The sequence below is a fragment of the Rhinoderma darwinii genome, chromosome 4, assembly GCF_050947455.1.
Source record: "Rhinoderma darwinii isolate aRhiDar2 chromosome 4, aRhiDar2.hap1, whole genome shotgun sequence".
Lineage (NCBI taxonomy): Eukaryota > Metazoa > Chordata > Amphibia > Anura > Rhinodermatidae > Rhinoderma > Rhinoderma darwinii.
In genome coordinates, this window is record NC_134690.1 from 257405369 (window position 1) to 257428942 (window position 23574).

At 41.8% G+C, this 23574-nt stretch overlaps 1 protein-coding gene across 2 annotated transcripts in view; it reads left to right on the top strand.

Annotated features, from left to right (window-relative positions):
* Positions 1 to 8232: 8232 nt before the first annotated feature.
* The window catches only part of FAM184A (family with sequence similarity 184 member A), a 273827-nt gene continuing 258485 nt past the window's right edge, over positions 8233 to 23574 (top strand). The window contains exon 1 of one of the 2 annotated variants that reach the window (XM_075862406.1): positions 8233 to 8313. The gene's annotated coding sequence lies outside the window, so the exon portion shown is untranslated. The other variant, XM_075862407.1, reaches the window with a different exon arrangement.

Consider the following 23574-nt stretch of genomic DNA (forward strand, 5'->3'; position numbering starts at 1 on the left):
AAACAGTGGAAACACGCCAAAAGTGGCCCTATTTGGCAAACTACACCCCTCAAGGAACTTACCGAGGGGTACAGTGGGCATTTAGATCACACAGGTTTTTTTCTGCATTTTGTGGAATTAGGCTGGGCAATTGCAAATCACATTTTTCCGATAAAAGGTACGAATTTTTAATTTTGACAAGGAATAAAGGAGGAAAAGCACCCCAACATTTGTAAAGCAATTTCTCCAGATTACGGCAATACCCCATACGTGGTCACAAACTGCTGATTGGAGAAACGGCAAGGCTCAGAAAAGCAGGAGTGCTATTTGGCATGTAGATTTTGCTGGATTGGTTTCTGGGCGCCATGTCGCATGTGCAGAGCTTCTAAGGTACCAGAACAGGGGAAACCCCTTAAAAATGACCCCATTTTAGAAACTAGACCCCTTGAGGAATTCATTCAGTTTTCATGGGGTTCATGCGACTTTTTGATTAGTTTTTATTGTATTATTAAGAGGTGTGGTGACTAAAAATCAGCAATTCTACTATTGTTTTTTATTCTCTTTATTTTACAGCGTTCACCGTGCACTATACATGACATATTCACTTTATTCTGCGGGGCGATACGATTACGGCGATATCAGATGTTTATAGTTTTTTTTATGTCTTATGGCGTTTGCACAATAAAACACTTTTTATAAAAAATCATTTACTTTTTGTGTTACCTTATTCTAAGAGCCACAACTTTTTTATTTTTCCATCAATAAAGCCGTGCGAGGACTTGTTTTTTGCGTAACGAACTGTAGTTTCGATCAGCACCATTTTTCGGTACATGCAACTTTTTGATCTCTTTTTATTCCATTTTTTGGGAGGTGAAGTGACCAAACAGTTGTGATTGTGGTACGGTTTATTATTATTTTCTTTTACGGCGTTCACCGCGCGGGATAAATAACGAAATAATTTTGTAGTTCAGGCCTTTACGGACGCAGCGATACCAATTATGTATAGTTTCCTTATTTATTTATCTTTATTATTAATAAAGGACTGATAAGGGAAAAAGGGGGATTTTTAGTTTATTACGTTTAAAACTTTTATTTTTACACAACTTCTTTTTAGCTTTGTCCCACTAGGGGACTTGAGGGCAGGAGACCCTGATCGTAATTCTAATACGCTGCACTACATACGAGTATTAGAGCTGTCAGCTACTCGCTGACAGCAAGCATAGTGGGTCCTGACTTTGTCAGGACCCACTAGGCTTCCGTAGATGGCATAGCCAGTTGCCATAGCAATCATCATCACGCGCTATCATGTAGCGGGCCGTTGATGGTAGTTTAAACCCTAAGAAGCCGTGACTGCTATTAAACGCAGCTTCTAAGGGGTTAATCAGCGGGGACACCCCGATTGGTCCCCACTGAAGGAGCTGCGGAAACTGCAGTACGAGACAGCAGCTGTCACAGCTCCTGTATGTGTTGGGAGGACGGCCGAAAAGGCCGATCCTCACGTGACGTACTATTAGGTCATGGAGCGCGAATGATGCAGTTACCATGACCTAATAGTACGTCCAGGAGCGGGAAGGGGTTAAATAAGCGCTTGGGACTGTTTGAGAATAAAGGAGTAAAGTACGTAGTTCTGTTTAGCATTAACGTGGGCAAGATTGTAAAAACACAGAACGAATATTTAACACTTTCACTGCCAAAGTCGAATGTAATATGCCATGACTTTTGTTAGTTATCTTCCCCCGTATCAATCAAAAATATTTGCTTTCTGTTACATATTACACACCTTCCGTTACACTTTGCACACCTTGATCTATTATTACATCGATTTTGTTTATAAGCCTCTGCTTGCATGCGAGTTTTAGGAAATGTAAAACAGCACATTAAAGGGGTTGTCCCAAGTTGACTCAAATTTTTTTTTTTATACATTCTAAGCAGGAAATGAATTTTAAAACATTTGGTGTTAAAAAAAATTTAAAATTCATTTCCTAAGTGCCTTTTTTTTACACTTGATAACTCAGCAAGTGCTGGTTATCTTTTCTAAAAAGGGGCGTGAGCGGCTCGATGTCAATCAAGCCGCTCCGCTCTGCAGTGTGCGCGCTCCCGATGTTGCTAGATACTGTAGTTCTAGCAACATCGGGAGAATGTTCGTCTCAAGCGGGCATGGTAAGCCCGATTGAGACGAACTTACCGTGAATGTACTGTACACTACACTACATTCACCCCGTTTCGGCAAGCCACTTTTCCCTCCCCCACCCTGTCACTACATTTTTGTACCCGCCGCATCGGTGCTGCATCAGCACCCGGCGAACAACTAAAAATATATAAAATAAAATAATAATCACCTAAGACGTTCTAACGGCGCTCTGAACGGTCCCGTCACTTGCCATCTTCCTTCTTCTTGGCGCCGCTCGCATTCATAGTAACAATGCGTTGTGGCGCAGATGACGTAATCATATCAGGCCCACGTGATTACTTCATCTGCGCCCACCGCTCTGTTATTGTGAATGGGAGAAGAAAAGTGACGGGACCGTTCAGCTCTTCGTGGGAACGTCTTAGGTGAGTTTATTTTTGTATGTATGTTGGTATGTATGTATGTATGTGTGTATGTATGTATATGTTTTCTTGTATGTATGTTGTCATGTTTGTATGTGTATATGTGCATGTATGTGTATATGTGCATGTATGTTTGCATGTATGTATGTTTTCATGTATGTATGTTTGCATGTATGTATGTTTGCTTGTATGTATGTTTGCTTGTATGTATGTTTGCTTGTATGTATGTTTGCATGTATGTATGTTTGCATATACGTATGTTTGCTTGTATGTATGTTTGCTTGTATGTATGTATGTATGTATGTTTGCATGTTTGTATGTGTATATGTGCATGTATGTGTATATGTGCATGTATGTTTGCTTGTATGTATGTTTGCTTGTATGTATGTATGTATGTATGCTTGCTTGCTTGTATGTATGTATGTTTGCATTTATGTATGTTTGCTTGTATGTATGTTTGCTTGTATGTATGTTTGCTTGTATGTATGTTTGTATGTGCATGTATGTGTATATGTGCATGTATGTTTGCATGTATGTATGTTTGCATGTATGTATGTTTTCATGTATGTATGTTTGCATGTATGTATGTTTGCTTGTATGTATGTTTGCTTGTATGTATGTTTGCTTGTATGTATGTTTGCATATTTGTATGTGTATATGTGCATGTATGTGTATATGTGCATGTATTTTTGCTTGTATGTATGTTTGCTTGTATGTATGTATGTATGCTTGCTTGTATGTATGTATGTATGTATGTATGTATGTATGTTTGCATGTATGTATGTTTGCTTGTATGTTTGCTTGTATGTATGTTTGCTTGTATGTATGTTTGCTTGTATGTATGTTTGCTTGTAGGTATGTATGTTTGCTTGTATGTATGTATGTATGTATGTTTGCATGTATGTATGTTTGCATATATGTATGTTTGCTTGTATGTATGTTTGCTTGTATGTATGTTTGCATGTATGTATGTTTGCATATACGTATGTTTGCTTGTATGTATGTTTGCTTGTATGTATGTATGTATGTATGTTTGCATGTTTGTATGTGTATATGTGCATGTATGTGTATATGTGCATGTATGTTTGCTTGTATGTATGTTTGCTTGTATGTATGTATGTATGTATGTATGCTTGCTTGCTTGTATGTATGTATGTTTGCATTTATGTATGTTTGCTTGTATGTATGTTTGCTTGTATGTATGTTTGCTTGTATGTATGTTTGTATGTGCATGTATGTGTATATGTGCATGTATGTTTGCATGTATGTATGTTTTCATGTATGTATGTTTTCATGTATGTATGTTTGCATGTATGTATGTTTTCTTGTATGTATGTTGTCATGTTTGTGTTTTCATGTATGTGTTTTCATGTATGTATGTTGTCATGTTTGTATGTGTATATGTGCATGTATGTTTGCATGTATGTATGTTTTCATGTATGTATGTTTGCATGTATGTATGTATGTTGTCATGTTTGTATGTGTGTATGTTTTCATGTATGTGTTTTCATGTAGGTATGTTTGCATGTATGTATGTTTGTATGTATGTTTTCATGTATGTATGTTGTCATGTTTGTATGTGTATACGTGCATGTATGTTTGCATGTATGTATGTATGTTTGTTTGTATATATGTCTGTATGGCCATGTATGATACTGTCTGCTGGCACCCTGTATCTAAGCCAACTTTGCCGCAGGCTTCTATACATGGTATAACAGTCAGTATCACACATGAAAGTGAAAGTAAGTCTACGACATGTTTTATTTCATTATTTTTTTTATATTTTTGATTTTTTACAGGTTTGGTGTTTGGACTACGTCGGTTTCGAGGACTACTTAGATGACGCTTTTTTTTTCATCAATAAAATGGTTAATGAGGGTTGTGTTGGGGGTGCTTTATTTCAATAAAATATTTTATCTATATCTTTCTCTTTTCTTTTCAAGTTTTATTACTATCACTTTAGTAATGGCCGCTGTCTGCGTGACAAGGTCCATTACTAAGGGGAGGCTTAGTGTTAGCCGGTACAGAGGCTAACACTAAACACCATTATTACCCCGGTACCCACCACCACCAGGGGTGCCGGGAAGAGCTGGGTACGATCCAGTACCCGACCATCTGTTGTGATGGTCGGGTACTGGGGCGGCCGCAGGCTGGTATTATGAGGCTGGGAAGGGCCAAAAACAGTGGACCTTCCCACCCTTGTAATGCTAGGCTGCTGCTGCTGTGTTGTATCTGGCTGGTTATAAAAATGGGGGGGACCCCACGTCATTTTTTTTTATTATTTATTTATTATTTTTATTAAAAAGACATGGGGTTCCACCCAATTTATCATAACCAGCCACATACAACACAGTGTTATTAGCCTGGGAATGGACAAAACCAGTGGCTCTTCCCACCCATGTAATGCCAGACTGCTGCGGCCTTGTATATGGCTGGTTATTAAAAATGTGGGGGACCCAACGTCTATTGTTAAATTTTACAAAAAAACGACGTGGGGGTCCCCCCCATTTGTATAACCAGCCCGATACAACACAGCAGCAGCAGCCTAGCATTACAAGGGTGGGAAGGTCCACTGTTTTTGGCCCTTCCCAGCCTCATAATACCAGCCTACGGCCGCCCCAGTACCCGACCATCACAACAGATGGTCGGGTACTGGATCGTACCAAGCTCTTCCCGGCACCCCTGGTGGTGGTGGGTACCGGGGTAATAATGGGTGGTTAGTGCTAGCCTCTGCACCGGCTAACACTAAGTACCGCCTTAATAATGGATGCTGTCAATCAGCCAACTGCCATTATCTAGGCACTAATAAAGTTTGAAAAAAAAACACAAAGACAATTTTTTTTTATTGAAATAAGAAATCCCCAACAAAACCCTCGTTAACCATTTTATTAAAATGTGAAAAAACGTAGATCTACGCAGTAGTCCAACGAATCGAAAGACGTAGTCCAATCGGTACATCAAAATCTGCAACAACATTAAAAAAAAGTTAGCAATGTGAACAATACCGATACTTATACTCACCTACACACACACAAACAACCACACACAAACATATACACAAACACATATAAACACACACCCATATATTACACAAACACACACATAAACACATATACACACACACATATACACACACACATATACACACACACATATACACAAACACATGTACACAAACACACCCATATATACACAAACATATATACACACACACACATATATACACAAACACACACACATATACACAAACACACACGTATACAAAAACACACACAAACATATACACACAAACCTATACACATATGCACAAACACACCCATATATACACAAACACACACACACATATACACACACACATATGCATACATATACACATATGCACAAACACACCCATATATACACAAACACACACATATACACACACATATACATATACAAAAACACACAAACATATACACACAAACATATGCACAAACACACCCACATACACAAACACACACACACATAAACACACACACAAACATATACACAAACACACATATACACACAAACATATACACAAACACATGTACACAAACAAACCCACATATACACAAACATATACATATATACACAAACACACCCATATATACACACACACACATATACACAAACACACCCATATATACACAAACACACACACATAAACACACCAAAAAAGCACACCCACATATACACACAAACATATACACACAAACATATGTACACAAACACACCCATATATACACAAACACATACACAAACCCACACATATACAAAAACACACACACACACAAACATATACACAAACACACCCATATATACACACACACAAATATACACAAACATATACACACAAATACACCCATATATACACTCACACATAAACACACACACATATACACAAACACACCCATATATACACAAACACAGACACACACACACACACACACACACACACTTACCTTTAGCGGAGCGCAGACTTCTCGCGACGGGTGCCTTCCACTTCATCTTCTTGCATCTCCTGCGCATGCGCCGAGATGCGCGTTCATGAGTAAATGACATCCTCTGCTCCGGACGCAGAGGATGTCATTACGCATGCGCGGCCACCGCTAAAGGTAAATAGCGGTGGCCGGGAACCTAGGCAACGAGCAGGATACAAAGAGGGACCGACCGCAACTTCAATCAACGATATCAAGAAAACGACATCGCTGGACGACGGACAGGTAATTAGAATTCTTCTTATTTTTACATGGGGGAGCTAACTAGCACCATTTATCAACTTGGGACAACCCCTTTAAGGCCCCATGCACACCACTGTAGTGGTGTGCACAGCCATGATTTTATTGCTCGGACGGCCGCGGAGTGTCACCGGCAAATCGCGGGCCGTGCACATGGCCGTGTGCATTCATTTCTATGAGCCTGGACCGCAAAACAAGGCCGTAATAAGACATTTCCTATCTATTTGGGGTCCAAGCTCCTGGGCAATGCACGGACCATGGAAACCACGGTCGTGTGAATGGGCCCATAGAAATGAATGGGACCGCAATTCACCAGATTTGCAGGTGAACTGCGGCCACAAAAACACGTTTTTGTGCATGGGGCCTAAGGCAACTGCAATCGTCAGATTGTCGGCTTCCAGGAAATACATAGTGTGACTTTTCAAGAGGCGTAACCCTATTTTATTTTATTTTTAAATAAAAAATATTACTTAAATTTCCAGCTTTTAAAAACTGATTTTTGGTCTCTAGTTCTGGGGATTTTATGAAGATACTTTCATGTAGACATAGTCATGAGTGGCATGTACAAACTCTGCAAATCTTGAACTTTTCTTTTTCAGAAGGTGCTATGCGCTTGGGTCAGACTTAGCCACAAACACGAATTCCTATGCATGTTTTGTTTTTACAATAAAAACAAAGACTTTGACGCAAACTTACATGAGGGCACCGGTGTATGAAGTGCCATTTTGACAAGTTTGGTGTCTTTCAGAAAACATATGGGGAAAGGAGCTTTAGTATGAATTTTTTATATTAGAACTCAGGTTTTATTTGTATATATCAAGAGTGGAAACGATTTCAACAAAATTGTCCCTTAAATTGATGATTCAAGTGCTTTATCACGCATTTGTCAGCAGATGGTGCCAAGATGATGCTTACTGGCAGGATCTGAAACTACTTATCATGGATTCCACGGCAGATCTGTTTTGTAATTAATCCCATTGACCTATAGCAGATCTGTCCCCGTTTTTTCTTTTTAGCAAGATAAAACATTAATGGAACTAAACTACCAGCGTGAACTTGGCCAGTAGCACTTAGCTTTTGAGATCACTAGTTTATAAGTAACATTTCTGCTACAACTGCCTGTAAGCTTTCTCCTATTACTTTTACTTGTATACAAAGACTTGTATTTTTAGGCTGCATAATTCGCATCATTTGTCCCTCTGAGCTTTAGTACAGCTCGCCTCAGCAAACAACACACGCAAAGTGTAGCCATTGCACAGAGCAGGGGCGTCCGTCTATAAGAGAACCATCACGCCGGCAAACTAGACACAGTGCCGACGGGTCAGCGCTCCCTCAGTCTGAACCACGCAGGTCTGGCCCTTTGCATAGCTCGGAACACTTCAGCTTCTGACTACTTTGGCGCCTTTTCTCGTCAGCTCAGGTCTTTGGTCTCAAGTGGGAGGGACATTAACTTACGTCAAGCGCGATGACGTAGTAGGCAGGGTTGAAGTTTGCCTAGCAACCGAAGCGAACCCCCTAGTAACAGGTAACAGAGGCAGGTACATTAGATATTCTCCCATGTACGTGAGTGTTTGATATGTAATGTGTTTGTTACGTGTACTGTATTGTAAAACAGTGTGGACACGCTGGTATGAACTATGTACAGCATGCTATTGTATATTATTTATATGAAAGTTAGATGTATATTATATATTGTTACGTTTAGTCATACTTTTATATGGTGGCTAGTCAGTACCCTAAGGTTTTACTATGGTTGTGTGGGCACTACATTTATATTTATGTACACTAATGTCTCCTAACATTGCATGTGCAGATTAAATGGCACAGATATTGGGCATCATATTTATGTAGAATTACCATTTCGATTTATTCATGTTTGTTATCAAATGTAGACCTAATTTCTGTGCAAGAGAAACAGCGTCCAATCGGTTCCATATTCTGTCATGGAAATGTCGCATCATGTGGAATATCTTCATACTGACAGCTGATGTTTTAGCTCATGCAAAATAAATTATCCATGCATTCCGCCCAGATTCTCTGACGCTTTAGGGTGAATGCACACGTTGTGTATTTTACTGTGGAAAATTTGCAGCAAAAAGGCAGGAAGGCGCATGACATTTGCAGTAAAAAAATGCACCTGTGTAAATCGCGGGTTTTGCTGCGTCTTTCTGTAGAAATGCGGAATCACTGGATAAATTGACATGCCGCGGTTTCTAAAATACGCACCGCTGGTCAATTTTCGTCCCGAAAAATACCGCAACGTGGACAAGCTGGTACTGTATTACCCTGCGGTTTTGCCGCACGCAAATATGCGTGGCAAAACCGCATGTAATGCGCATCGTGTGCATTCAGCCTTGAAGGGAATCTGTCAGCGGTATTGAGCCCTCAAAACTTCTGTCGCCACTACATACAAAGTGGGGAGTGTAGCGAAACTATACTGGTGGTGTCAGTCATGCAAGAAATCCACATTTTAATGCCCCTGGAGTGGCGATCGCAAGTGCCACTGAGGCGACCCCTTTATGGCCAAGTGTTCCAGGCTCTCCTCACTGAACGCAGACAGCCCCTCCCCTCTGCTCTAAGGGCATGGCCAGACGTGGCGTGTTTCTGCCGCCACTGTCCGCATCAATGCCGCACATAATCTGCATTGCAGATTCTGTTGCGGCTTTGCCTAAAATGTGCAGGAAATTGATGCGGACTAGCCGTTGCGTATTGAGGTGAAAGTACTTCCCTTCTCTCTACCAGTGCAGGATAGAGAGAAGGGACAGCCCTTTCCCTAGTAAAAGTAAAAAGATATTCATACTTACCCGTCCGTTGTCTTGGTGACGCGTCCCTCTCTTGACATCCAGCCCGACCTTCCTGGATGACACGGCAGTCCATGAGACTGGCCTGTGATTGGCTGCAGCGGTCACTTGGACTGAAACGTCATCCCGGGAGGCCGGACTGGAGGAAGAAGCAGGGAGTTCTCGGTAAGTAGGAACTTCTATTTTTTTTACACGTTGATCTATATTGTGATCGGTAGTCACTGTCGTCCAGGGTGCTGAAAGAGTTACTGACGATCGTTTAATTCTTTCAGCACCCTGGACAGTGACTATCTCCTGACGTCGCCTAGCAACGCTCCCGTAATTACGGGTGCACACACGTAGTCACCCGTAATTACGGGAGCCCCATAGACTTCTATGGGCCTGCCCGTGCCGTAATTACGGCCCGTGATTATGGGCGTTTTTACGTTTGTGTGCATGGGGCCTCAGTCCAGAACAATTCCGCCACGTCTGGCCATGCCCTAAGTGACTGCTTTAGTTTCCAATCTAAAGACCTCTAGAGCCGTCACTCAGCACAAACTGGAGGGGCTGTCAGCTTTCAATGCGGAAAGCCTGGAGCACTTGAACATGGAAGGGCCACCTCCGTGTGACTTGAAATCGCAGCGCTAGGGTCACTAAAATGTCGATTTCTTGGCCGGTATATAGCGCTCTCTAAAGTTTTGAGGGCACAAAGCTGCCGACAGATTCCTTTTAAGGGGTTAATACCTTCCCACCACAGGCAGTTTTGGCCTCCCTGACACTGCAATTTTATTAAATTTTTTCATCCCCGGCTTCCGAGAGCCGGAACTTTTTAAATTTTCCATCAATGTAGCCATATGAGCTACAGCTTGTTTTTTGGACAAGTTGTATTATGTCACTATTTATTTGTTTGCGTTTTAAATTTACGCCATTCACGTGTAGCAAAAAGGATGTGTTAGCTTTATTCTATGGGTCGGTACAATCACAGTGATACAAAATATGTATCTTTTTTTTTTTATTTATGACTACTTTTCCTCAATAATAGCAGATTATTCTAAATTCTGCTGTTCATTTTTGTATTTTTCCTTGTGCAGTAATAGACATATAGCCATGGTAGGCCTAGTGGCTTTTGTTAGGCTCCCAGCTAGAATGGCAAAACATCAGCGCATCAGTCTATTAACCGCTTCAACTTAGGGCGGGTTCACACATGGCGGAATTTCACTTAAATTCCGCTGCGGACACTCCGCAGCGTTATTCCGCAGCGGAGCCGTTTCTCCATTGACTTACACTTTAATTTAGCAGTGTTCGTTTACACGATGCGTACAATTCCGCTGCGGAGCATAGGCTGCGGAGCGGAATTTGGTGTCCGCAGCATGCTCTGTCTGTTGCGGAGCAGTGGCGGACTCATGGCGGAATTTCTCCATTGACTTCAATGGAGATTCAAAGTTCCGCAATGAAGTCCGCAGCTGTCATGCACATGTTATGTGTGCTGCGGATGCGTCTTGCTTTTTTAACTTGACATTTCTTCATTCTGGCTGGACCTATGTATTTCTAGGTCTACAGCCAGACTGAGGAAGTCAATGGGGCTCCCGTAATGACGGGAGCGTTGCTAGGAGACGTCAGTAAATAGTCACTGTCCAGGGTGCTGAAAGAGTTAAGCGATCGGCAGTAACTGTTTCTGCACCCGGGACAGTGACTACCGATCCCAATATACATGTATCTGTAAAAAAAAATGAAGTTCGTACTTACCGAGAACTCCCTGTTTCTGTCTCCAGTCCGGCCTCCCAGGATGACGTTTCAGTGTAAGTGACGGCTGCAGCCAATCACAGGCCAAGCACAGGCTGCAGCGGTCACATGGACTGCCGCGTCATCCAGGGAGGTCGGGCTGGATGCCGAAGGAGGGACGCGTCATAAAGACAACGGGCGGTAAGTATGAATTTCTTTTACTATCACTAGGGAAAGTGCTGTCCCTTCTCTCTATCCTGCACTGATAGGGAGAAGGGAAGCACTTTTCCCGCAGTCCGCAGCAGCTAGTCCGCATCAATTTTCTGCACATTTTGTGCAGATCCGCAGCCGTAATCCGCAACCCGGATTAGGTGCGGCATTGATGCGGACAGTTGCGGAGGAATTCCGCCATGTGTGGTCATGCCCTTAGGACTTAAAAGGTCAGGATCAGAGGTAACTGCATTTTCGGCCTGTACAGCGGGATGTTGGTTGTATAGTACATCCAATACCGCTGCGAATGGCGCGGGCACAACTCCTTGCCTGCCCCATCTCATGGACATAACTGAATGCCTATTTGCAGGAATGTACCACTAAAACAGACGTATAGTTATATACATTTGTGGGAAGGGGTTAAAGAACATTTCCACCAAAAAATGTATCTCAACAGACATAGCAGAGCTGGATTGGTCTTTCACGTGTATCTTTTCTGCAGTGTGGTAACTCGCTAAATTAAATAATTCAGTAGGGTTACCTGCAGACACTTGGAAAAACTTTAGATTATTTATGATATCATAATGTGTTTCGTGTAATGGCAAGCATACTCTTTGACACACTGAACTCTACTACGTCTATAGATTAGTTTAATTTATTTGCTCAGACTATTTTGTGATATAAAATTCCAGTTGTCCTCACCTAGACAATAACATGAGAATGCGGTTTCCCCTCATGTAACTAACGCACTAAATACTACTGCACTGTGTAATTGATAGTAAGTTCCAATATAGTTCTGGTGCTTAGATCTGGTGAAACACTGCTGTGTGGATGCCCTCATTAGCATGGTTCATGAACCCACTGCTTTTAAGTGCCACTTCATACAACCTCTGTAATATGGGAGCTGCCACACTGATCAGCTGATCGCTGTAGGTCCAGCTCCTGACACACCCGCCAAAAAAAAAGATTTTGTCAGGGAAGATGCTGTCAGCTGCTTATTTCTTCTGCGGAGGCTACTACAGGGGAAATGTAGTATTACATGGACAGTAAGGCAGTGTTCACACAGAATTTCTTGCCACGGTATTTATTCTCAATGGGAGGCCGATGCGTTTTTTTTCCCGCGAAAGGTAAAACCAGCTTGCGGGAAAAAGAAGTGAGATGCTCTATATTCGGGCGTTTACGTCTCTGACCTCCCATTGACATCAATGGGAGGCAGAGAAAGCGTTTTTCACAGCGGTTTTGCCCGCGGCGCTCAAAGAAAAACGCAGCAAACTGAATTTTGACGTAGAATTTTCTGACTGCAAAAAACTCTGTGTGAACAGGGCCTAAGACTCCGCCAGAAGTAAAGCTGCCGCTTATTTTATGGCTCTTTGCTTAGGCTCAAGGAGTCGGACCTCTATGACTTCATGGAAGCGCCCCTTTATTACATCCACAAACCCTAATAGGGCAAATGGAGAGGGATTGTCCCAATTGGACAATCACTTTAAAGGGTTTATGTGTGGAAAGAACATGATTAGCAGTGTACTCTGTTTACACAATCATGTCCATACAGAAGCCTCTTTATAACACTTTAAAGGGGTTATGTGGGGACGGAAAATTATTAGCAGTGTACTTACTGCAGTATACGAGTACACTGCTAATATACCTTCCAGTCCCCTGACGCGCTGATTATGAGATTATAATAGATTTTTACAGCGCGGCCGGGGGACCGGAAGTCTAGTGGCAAAGTCTAACTTCATGACGACACGACTCGTCGTAATGTGGCTGGCCCTGCTGTACGCTACTTAATTGCTGTAACAGTAGTACAGTGATTACATGGCGTACAGCGGGGCCGGTCACATGATGACGAATCTCATAATCAGCGCGACAGGGGACTGGAAGGTATATTAGCAGTGTACTCGTATACTGCAGTAAGTACACTGCTAATAATTTTCCGTCCCCACATAACCCCTTTAAAGTGTTATAAAGGTCTTATGTTTGACATTTTCTGTTGGTATAGACAAACATAAATGAGCCTTTACTTTTGATACTTCTTGTTAAAGAGATTGAATGCTCTATTAAGTGCTGTCTACATATTTTTATTTGTTCAGAATGTGAATTTGCATTGATATACAATATGATGTCTCAAATAATATAAGATATTTGTCAATAAAGTGTTATAAAGAGGCTTTCTATATGGACATGATTGTGTAAACAGATATACCACTTCTGCACAGCACAAGGATCACTCCAGTACTAACATAGGGAGAGATTATGACTTACCTGTCATATGACCTCAAATAAAAATTTGGAACAATAGTGAATGTGATTGGTCAAATCCAAAACACTTTGAGCAAAGATCACTGGGACTGTAATGTTTGTTACAACATAAGTGTCTGGTCCCCTTTTCCAGCAGGGAATCGGCTGTTCATGAAATATGGATATATTGTCCAGGTTTCTAGGACCAAGATATGGTTTATTTTGTTGGAAAATGTTGTAAAATTTCAATAAAAATTTATTGATTTAAAAAGAAATATGGCTATATTTTAAAGACTATGAAAGAGATACAAACTGAAAAATGAGTCCCATTGACAAGTCTACAACCTCTATTTGCCTATAAGGTATAGAGAAGCTCTTTAAACCCGTGGTGCAACCCGCTGTATATTTATGTCGCTGGCGCCAGAGGATTAACAACATGTACAATACATTTATGGTGCGGGAATGGAGTAGGATTTGAGCCGCTCCATCCACAGAAGGTGTCAGCTGTATATTACAGCTGAAACTCTGCTGCAAGGGTCGGGATCGGAGATAACTCCTATCCCGGCCATTTAACCCCTTAGATGTCATGGTCAATGGTGACCACTGCATCTTTCTGTCACCCCATTGACCGCAACGCGATGGCGTGGTGCCGATAATTTATTTAGTCAGCTGGAGGCCCTAGGTCATCTTTCAGTATATGCCTATTAGGAAAAATGTAAAAATAATCACCAGGTCCAGATGGCAGTCACAGGCAATACTCACCCTTTGAAATGCAGTTCAGTGACCGCTAAGGCCAGTGACTGACTGCGATGAACGGCACATGACCGCTGCCAAAGCTTCCGGGACAAGAGTGGTGGTGAACTGGGTGGTAGCGCTGGAGCTGGGGCATTTTAAATGGTAAGAACCTGTCTATTATTCCCCTATCCTGCCCTCCCGCAAAAATACAAAATTCACGGATAACCCCTTCAATAAAAGTTTAAAAAACTATTTTAGAAATAAAAAAAATTCTAAGTAAAAATAGAAAAATCTCATATTAAGTCCTATATTATTGGGAGAAAAAGTAAAAAACACTACAGTGCATTCGGAAAGTCTTCAGACCCTTTCACTTTTTTCACATTTTGCTATGTTGTGCTAAAATGAAAACAATTAAGTAAAGGGTCTGAATACTTACGTCAATGCAATATTTTAGTTTTTCCCAATAAATTAGCAAAGATTACTAATATTACAAAAAAACATTTTTTTTTGTTTTAGCACAAGGCTTCAATATAGAAAAATGTGAAAAAATTAAAACTGTCTGAAGACTTTCCGAATGCATTGTATATAGAATTGGTATAGCTGCAAACTATAAAATTATAATGTTCGTTATCCCGCACACCATAAAAAAGAAATAAAAAACAATGCCAGATTTGCTGTTTTTTGGTCACCTCAACTCACAAAAATAGAATAAAAAGTGATCTAAAACGTTATAAGTAGCAGAATGGTGCCAATTAAAATGACCGCTCTCCCCGCAAAAAAAACAAGTCCTCAAACAGCTCAGTCGATGTAAAATTAAAAAAGTTATAGGTGTAAGACAATGGCAACACAAAAACAATTATTTTTTAAAAAAAAAGTCTTTTTATTGTGCAAAAGTTGTAAAACATAGCAAAAAAAAAAGACACATTTGGTATTTGTCGTAATCATACTGAATAAACTTAGCATATCATTTATACCACACGGTGAACGTTGTAAAAATGAAATTCAAAAAGCAAAACCCCAAAATTTACATTAGTGCTTTTTTTTCTATTCCCACACAAAAAAATTATAACCTTATTTATTATATAATAATACATTATATGTGCCACAAAATGGTGGCATAAAAAATACAACTCGTCCCGCAAAAAACAATCCCTCATACAGTTACGTCAACTGAAAAATTAAAAAGTTATGGTTCTCAAAACACAATGATGCATAAACTAAAAAAATCGCTGCATCCTCAAGGCGTAAAACAAGGGGTTAAACTTGCGAGTACCTTATTTCACTTTTCAAAAATTTGATTGCACAATTATACGCTAATATTGATTGATTAAGTGATCTAATAGCTAGAATGGTTTCCGAGTGGAAGATCATTTCTCCTAATTTGGTAAGCTTTTTTTTCAAAAAACACAGCAACTCTATGATGCCCCTATCCACTTCTTTTATGAAATCACTGGCTCTCTAGCAGGGTCCTGTGACAGTGATCTGTGTATTTAGCCCAGGTTCCGCATAGATAATTTCTGAGTGAAATTGGACACTGAGTTGGAGAGGAAATAGATTTTTTATGTATATCTAATAACAGTGAAATATTATTATTATTATTATTATTATTTATCCATCCACTAGAGAGCTAGTAAGCTTTTGATCGAGACTAAGGACCTCCTTTCTACATAATACTGAAGTCAAAGGAATTTGAGAGTCTAAGATATTTCTTCATAATTTACACTATGTGTGAAAATACATTAAGTTTCAGCTACTAGAGATCAAGCCTATGAACAAACCATTTTTAATTTGATCTCATTCAGTGATGTCTAGGTAAAATGATGGATGGATGGATGGATGGATGGATGGATGGATGGATGGATAGATAGATAGATAGATAGATAGATAGATAGATGGATGGATGGATGGATGGATGGATGGATGGATGGATGGATGGATGGATGGATGGATGGATGGATGGATGGATGGATGGATGGATGGATAGATAGATAGATAGATAGATAGATAGATAGATAGATAGATAGATAGATAGATAGATAGATTCAAAAATAGACAGCACTCCAATTCAAATGTGAAAAGGGGATTCTTTATTGCCCTTGTGCAACGTTTCGGCTCTAATGCTGGAGCCTTTTTCAAGCATAACTCTTGTGTACAAAACAGTGGTATATTTGGGGACTTGACAATTTGTCCCTATTAGGCTATGTTCACACAGAGTTTTTTGACAAGTTTTTTGACGCGGAAACCGCTCCGCAAAACTCGGCAAAAACGACCCAAAAATGCCTCCCATTGATTTCAATGGGAGGTGGAGGCGTCTTTTTCCCGCAAGCGGTAAAACCGTCTCGCGGGAGAAAGAAGGGACATGCCCTATCTTCGGGCGTTTACACCTCTGACATCCCATTGACATCAATGGGAGGCAGAGAAAGCGTATTTCGCTGCGTTTTATGCCCGCGGCGCTCAATGGCTGCAAACAAAATATGCCGCGAAAATCGGCGTGCAGGTAGAGGAAAATCTGCCTCAAACTTCCAAACTGTAAAGAAAAGAAAATAAAAAAGAGGGATACTGTAGGCGCTGCTTGGTTGATAAAAGTTGGTTTATTGCATAAAAGCAAGGTAAACAGATTGCTACGCGTTTCAACGCCGGACTGGCGTGTTCCTCAGGCAGAGGAAGACGCCAGTCCGGCGTTGAAACGCGTAGCAATCTGTTTACCTTGCTTTTATGCAATAAACCAACTTTTATCAACCAAGCAGCTCCTACAGTATCCCTCTTTTTTATTTTATTTTCTTTACAATTTTCATCAAGGCAACGCCTTTAGGTGTTTGCGTTTGGGGATCGGCAGCAGCTTGCACCTCTTTGCATTTACCTGCCAGTATTTGCAATTTGGAAAAGGACCCTCTTCTATCACTTCCATCTGGCGCCGTGTCCTTTTTTCTTTTATCTATCATCAAACTTCCAAACGGAATTTTGAGACAAAATTTATGCCTGCAAAAAAATTCTGTGTGAACATAGCCTTACAAGTCATTTAATACAAATATTGATAAAAAATAACAGTGTTGTAATAAATATTGACATAATGTCAATATAGTGATTAATTCCTATTTTAAACAAATAGAGAATTTTTTTTTGCTAACATACATATAAAGTGCATTGAGTCTTCATTAGTACAATAACCTAGAAGATTATTCACCTGTGTACAAATGATTAAAATGACCATGTTATGTAGTAGGACGTCGTTCCAGTATGTATCTAGAGCTATTTCCGGCCGTCTAACTGCGCATGCCTCAAACCAACAGGTGAGGAATGTCATAAGTTCTAAGGCCTCATTCCCACGACAGGGTTTCCCGGCCGGGTGCCGGCCGTTCATAAATCGGCCGGCACCCGGCTGCATTAGGAATAATAGACCCCTAATGGGGCTATTCACACGAACGATTTTTTGATGGCCGGGAAAACCGGCCGTCAAAAAATAGGACATGCTCTATCTTCGGCCGGGTACCCGGCCGCCCGGCTCCCATAGAAGTCTATGGGGCCGGGTAATACACGGCCATCACCGGGATGTGTCCCGAGTGATGGCCGGGTTTTCTGGCGCTTGCGCTCTATCTCCTCCTCCTCACAGCGCAGAGTGCATGTGAGGAGGAGGAGTTGATGCCATTCGAACGAATGGCATCACTGTACACTGTGTGGCAGGGCCGGGGTGTACAGCAGGTGGAAGGGAGCGCTGCGCTGGCTCCCTTCCCCTGCTTGTTAAAAGCGCCCTGGCCCGGCGACACCTTCGATGGCACCGCTAGCAGCTGCTGCTGCTGCGGCTGCTACTACTGCAGCGACGCCACTATAGCAGAGCAGGGAGGTATCTCCCCGCTCTGCTATGTGCTAGCCGCACCTTCGCTCCTTGAAGGAGCGGAATCCCCGTGTTTTCCGGGATTCCGCCCCTGGACAGAGCGCTTGATGTCTCTGTCCATATCTGGGCAGTGACATCAGGGGAAACTCTTGAAGCGGAATCCCCGAACACATGGGGATTCCCCTTCAGGAGTTGCCGCTGATGTCACTGTCCAGATCTGCCCGGCCCGGCACGGATGCAAAACTTAATGCAAACCGGCCGGGCAAAATGGCCGATTTTATCGGCCGACACTCGGGCTCGGGAACGACCCGGTCGTGTGAATCCCGCCTAAGAGGAACGATTCCTATACAAACTGCGCATGTCCACGCATGCGCCCTAGCTTTTCTGAGTTATCCGGCGGCCATCTTGTTTAGGGAAAAACTATGTAATCTATATTCATTCACAATGGCAGCACTGTGCATGTCCGCGCATGCGTGCCATTAATCAGAGATCAACCGTCGGCCATATAGACTCAGGGAAGATTATCATTTAGATATTAACCCCATAATGACTAGCCTTTTTTAGACCTTAATGACCAGGCTATTTTTTACGTTTTTCCATCGTCGCATTCCAAGAGCTATAACTTTCTTATTTTTGCGTCAACATAGCTGTATAAGGTCTTGTTTTTTGCGGGACAAGTTGTATTTTTTAATAGCACCATTTTTAGGTACATATTATTTATTGATTAACTTTTATTAATTTTTTTTGGGGGGGATAGAAAAAAATCTGAAATTTCGCCACTCTTTTTTGCGTCCTAAATCTACGCTGTTTACCGTGTGGTATAAATAACACAATAAGTTTATTCAGCGGGTTGTTACGATTGCAACGATACCAAATTTGTATAGTTTTTTTTATGTTTTACTACTTTTACACAGTAAAAACGCTTTTTTTTCAAAATTATTTGTTTTGTGTCTCCATATTTGAAGAGCCGTAACGTTTTTATTTTTTCGCCGATGCAGTTGTAGGAGGGCTTTTTTTTGCGGGAAGACTTGTAGTTTTTATTTGTACCATTTTGGAGTAGATGCGACTTTTTGATCACTTTTTAATCACATTTTTTTAAAGTCAGGATTCACAGAAAACAGCAATTTTTCCGTCGTTTTTTATTTAATTTTTTACGGCGTTCACCGTGCGGGTTAAGTAATGTAATAGCTTTATAGTCGGGGTCGTTACGGACGCGGCGATACCAAATATATGTAACTTTTTAACTTTATTTTGGTTTTTAAATACTAAAGCAGTTTGTAAGGGGAAAAAGTGGGTTTTTAATTTTTTTTTCACATTTTTTTTTTATTAACTTTATTAAACTTTTTTTTTAACTTTTTTACTAGTCCCACTAGGGGACTTCACTATGCGATCCTCCGATCGCTATTATAATACACTGCAATACTTTTAAAACGGACAGGCATCTGCTAGGTCATGCCTCCGGCATGATCTAGCAGGCATTCATCACATGCAGACCTGGGGGCCTTTATTAGGCACCCGGCTGCCATGGGAGACACAGACACTCGGCGATCGTATCGCCGGGTGTCGGTCGGAGAGAAAGGGAGCTCCCTTCCCCTCTCCAAAACCACTCAGATGCGGTGCTCGCTATTGAGCACCGCATCTGAGGGGTTAAACGGGTGAGATCGATACTAATATCGATCTCACCCGGCTGAGCAGGGACGCTCCCAGCCCTCAGCTACCTCTGGCAGCTGAGAGCAGGGAGATTTGACAGCTCCCTGCTCTGTTTACTTATTCCGATGCCGCGACGTAAAAAGTCTATGGCATCGGAATAAGGCCCGTTAGTGACCGACGTAAAAAGACTATGGGCCGGTCACTAACGGGTTAATTAATTATATATTTGACACTACCAAAGTTAGACTAAGATGATGGCCATAGGAACTCATAGATCAGCTTTACTAACATGCATATGTTTATAGCGGAAAATGGGACGTTTATCCCAGGGGCGTAGCTAAAGGCTCATGGGCCCCGATGCAAAAGTTCTTATTGGGCCCCCCCCCCCGCAAACTTCTCATGGCCGACGGTCCGCAGCTTTCAGCTGTATCGCTGGGTCTCCTAAGTGACCCAACAATGCAGCACTAGCAGCCAGGGGCGTCACTAAGGTCTTAAAATGTCAGGGGAAATAGCCCCAATACATATGTGTCCCCCCCAAAAAAAAATTACGTGTATATGAGACAGCAAATCTATAGCACTACGACCCTATCAACTATAGATAGGATTAGATACAGTGGCTCAGCAGACAGTATCACACATGATAGGATTAGATACAATGGCTCAGCAGACAGAATCACACATGATAGGATTAGATACAATTGCTCAACAGACAGTATCACACATGATAGGATTAGATACAGTGGCTCAGCAGACAGTATCACACATGATTGGATTAGATATAGGGCCCAGCAGACAGTATCACACATGATAGGATTAGATACAGGACTCAGCTCGCTGACATTTCAGCTCCAGCGCTGGACCCAGGAAAGGTAAGAATAATAATTGTTTTGCTTCTTTATGTGTTACTGATTATTTTTGTGTGTTTGTGTTTTTTTACAGGTTCGGTTGTTGGACTTCGGATCCGAGGACTTCAATGACAGTGTTTTTTTATTGTCAATAAAATGGTTAATGGGGGTTGTGTTTTTTGATTTCAATAAAATATTTTTTCTATGTGCTTGTATCTTTTTAAACTTTATAATCACCGCCTTAGTAATGGCCGCTGGCTGATTGGCAACCTCCATTACTAAGGCGGGGCTTAATGTTAGCAGGCGCAGAGGCCAACACTAACCCCCATTATTACCCCGGTACCCACCGCCACCAGGGGTACTGGGAAGAGCCGGGTACGAACCAGTACCCGACCATCTGTAGTGACGGACAGGGACCGGGGCGGCCGCAGGCTGGTAGTACTAGGCTGGGGAAGGCCAAAAACAGTGGCACCTACCACCCTGGTAATGCTGCCTGGTGCTGCTGTGTTGTATCTGGCTGGTTATGAAAATTGGGGGGGGGGACCCCACATCGTTCTTGCCAATTAGTTTTTATTTTATTTTTTTAAAATGACGTGGGGTCCCCCCCATTTTTCATAACCAGCCAGATACAATAAAGCAGCAGCAGCCTAGCATCACCAGGGTGGGAAAGGCCACTGTTTTTGGCCTTTCCCCTCCTGATAATACCAGCCTGCGGCCGCCCCAGTGGCCGACCATCACTACAGATGGTCAAGTACTGGATGGTACCCCGCTCTTCCCAGCACCCCTGGTGGCGGTGGGTACCGGGGTAATAAAGGGGATTAGTGTTAGCCTCTGCTCCGGCTAACACTAAGCCCCGCCTTAGCAATGGATGCTGTCAATCAGCCGGCGGCCATTACTAAGGCGGTAGTAATATAGTTTAAAAAAAAACACAGACATAGAAAAAATATTTTATTGAAATAAAAAAAACTCACAAAACCCTAATTAACCATTTTATTGATAAAAAAAAAAGCCGTCATCGAAGTAGTCCTGGAATCCGACGTAGTCCAACGACCGAACCTGTAAGAAAACACACAAAAAAAAACGATTAGTAACACATGTGTTAGGCTTAGATACAGGGCCCATGTGTGATACGGTCTGTGGGATCCTGTATCTAAGCCTACCACAAGGTAGGCTTAGATACAGAGTCCAGCAGACAGTAATCTTATACAGTATAAGATTACTGTGTGCTGGGGCCCTGTATCTAAACCTACAGTGTGGTAGGCTTATATACAGGGTCCATCAGACAGGATCACACGTGGGCCATGTATCTAAGCCTACCATGTGCTTGGCTTAGATACAGGGCCCAGCAGACAGCATCACACAATCTGTGATCCTGTCTCATGGGCCCCCTAAGCCTGCTACATCGTAGGCTTAAAGGGGATGTCCAGTCCCTAAACATTGATGGCCTATCCTCAGGATAGGCCATCAATAGCTGATGTGTCGGGGTCCGCCTCCCGGGACCCGCCAATCAGCTGTTTTGAAGGGGCCGCAGCACTCGTACAAGAGCTGCTTCCCCTTCATTTCACTTACTCGCTCACACTGTGAATCGCCGACACCGATTCACAGTGTGACCAGAATGAAGTGACCGGAATGAAGGGGAAGCAGCTCTCGTGTGCTGCGGCCCCTTCAAAACAGCTGATTGGCTGGTCCCGGGAGCCGGACCCCGCCAGTCAGCTTTAGCAGTCAGGGCTACTAATCTTACCTTCCTCTTCAGCCGCGGTGGAGGTCCTGTCCTCTCGATGTTGTGCGCGGCGCATAGCGCTGTGACGTCATGCGCTGTTCACAGCACTTGACGTCAGGACCTCCGCTGCGATCCGGAACCAGGAAGGTAAGTACAGTCTGTTACTATAGTAACAGGGGCCCTTGGCCCGAGTTACTATAGTAACTTTTTATTGATGTGGTGCGAGGGGGCCCGGTCGCAATTGTGACCGCTGCGACTCCTATAGCTACGCCACAGGTTTATCACCATGACATGTTTAGGTAACAGTTTACTATGGGAAAAAACGGCAAAGAAAAACGCTCCAGTGTGATCTGGGGCATATTATCGGTATTCCTCAAAACTTTTTTTTTTATAAAAAAGCCCTATTATAAGAATTGTCAACCTATGAAAATGTGGTATATTTAAATCCCAATAATCTATTTGTTCACAATTAGGGTTGAATATATAAATCAACATGACCCAAAGGAATTGGAAGTAGATTTTTGTTGCTCCGTGTCATGAAAAATTCCAATCCATTATTTTTAGATACATATTTTTATCGAATCTTAAATTCCAGATTACAATTAAATATCTCATAACTTGACATTATTCTATACACACTGGAGCCGAGGTCCAAAACTGACATGGTATTTATTCAGCTTGAAATGTAGATAATCAATCTGAAGGGACAAAAAACAATAATTTAATTTAAATATATAATGTACATTTATATTGCTATACAGAAGTAGATGCTAAACCCATCACACCAAGAAGGCAAATCAGTATCAGATGACAACCTGTGTGGAAAAAATCAATATTCAATCCATGAGGTCTTAATCTTGTTATCCATTGAAGTTCCCTCCGTTTCAACATTTTAATTCTATTTCCCCCACTTCTGGGAATAGGGATGTGATCTATCAAATAGACTGAGATATCTTTTTCTGTGTGTTTAGCCTCACTATAATGTTTGGACACTGGAAGGGCCAAACGTTTTTTTTGTCTGATCGTATAGCGATGTTGGTTCAATCTCGCTTTA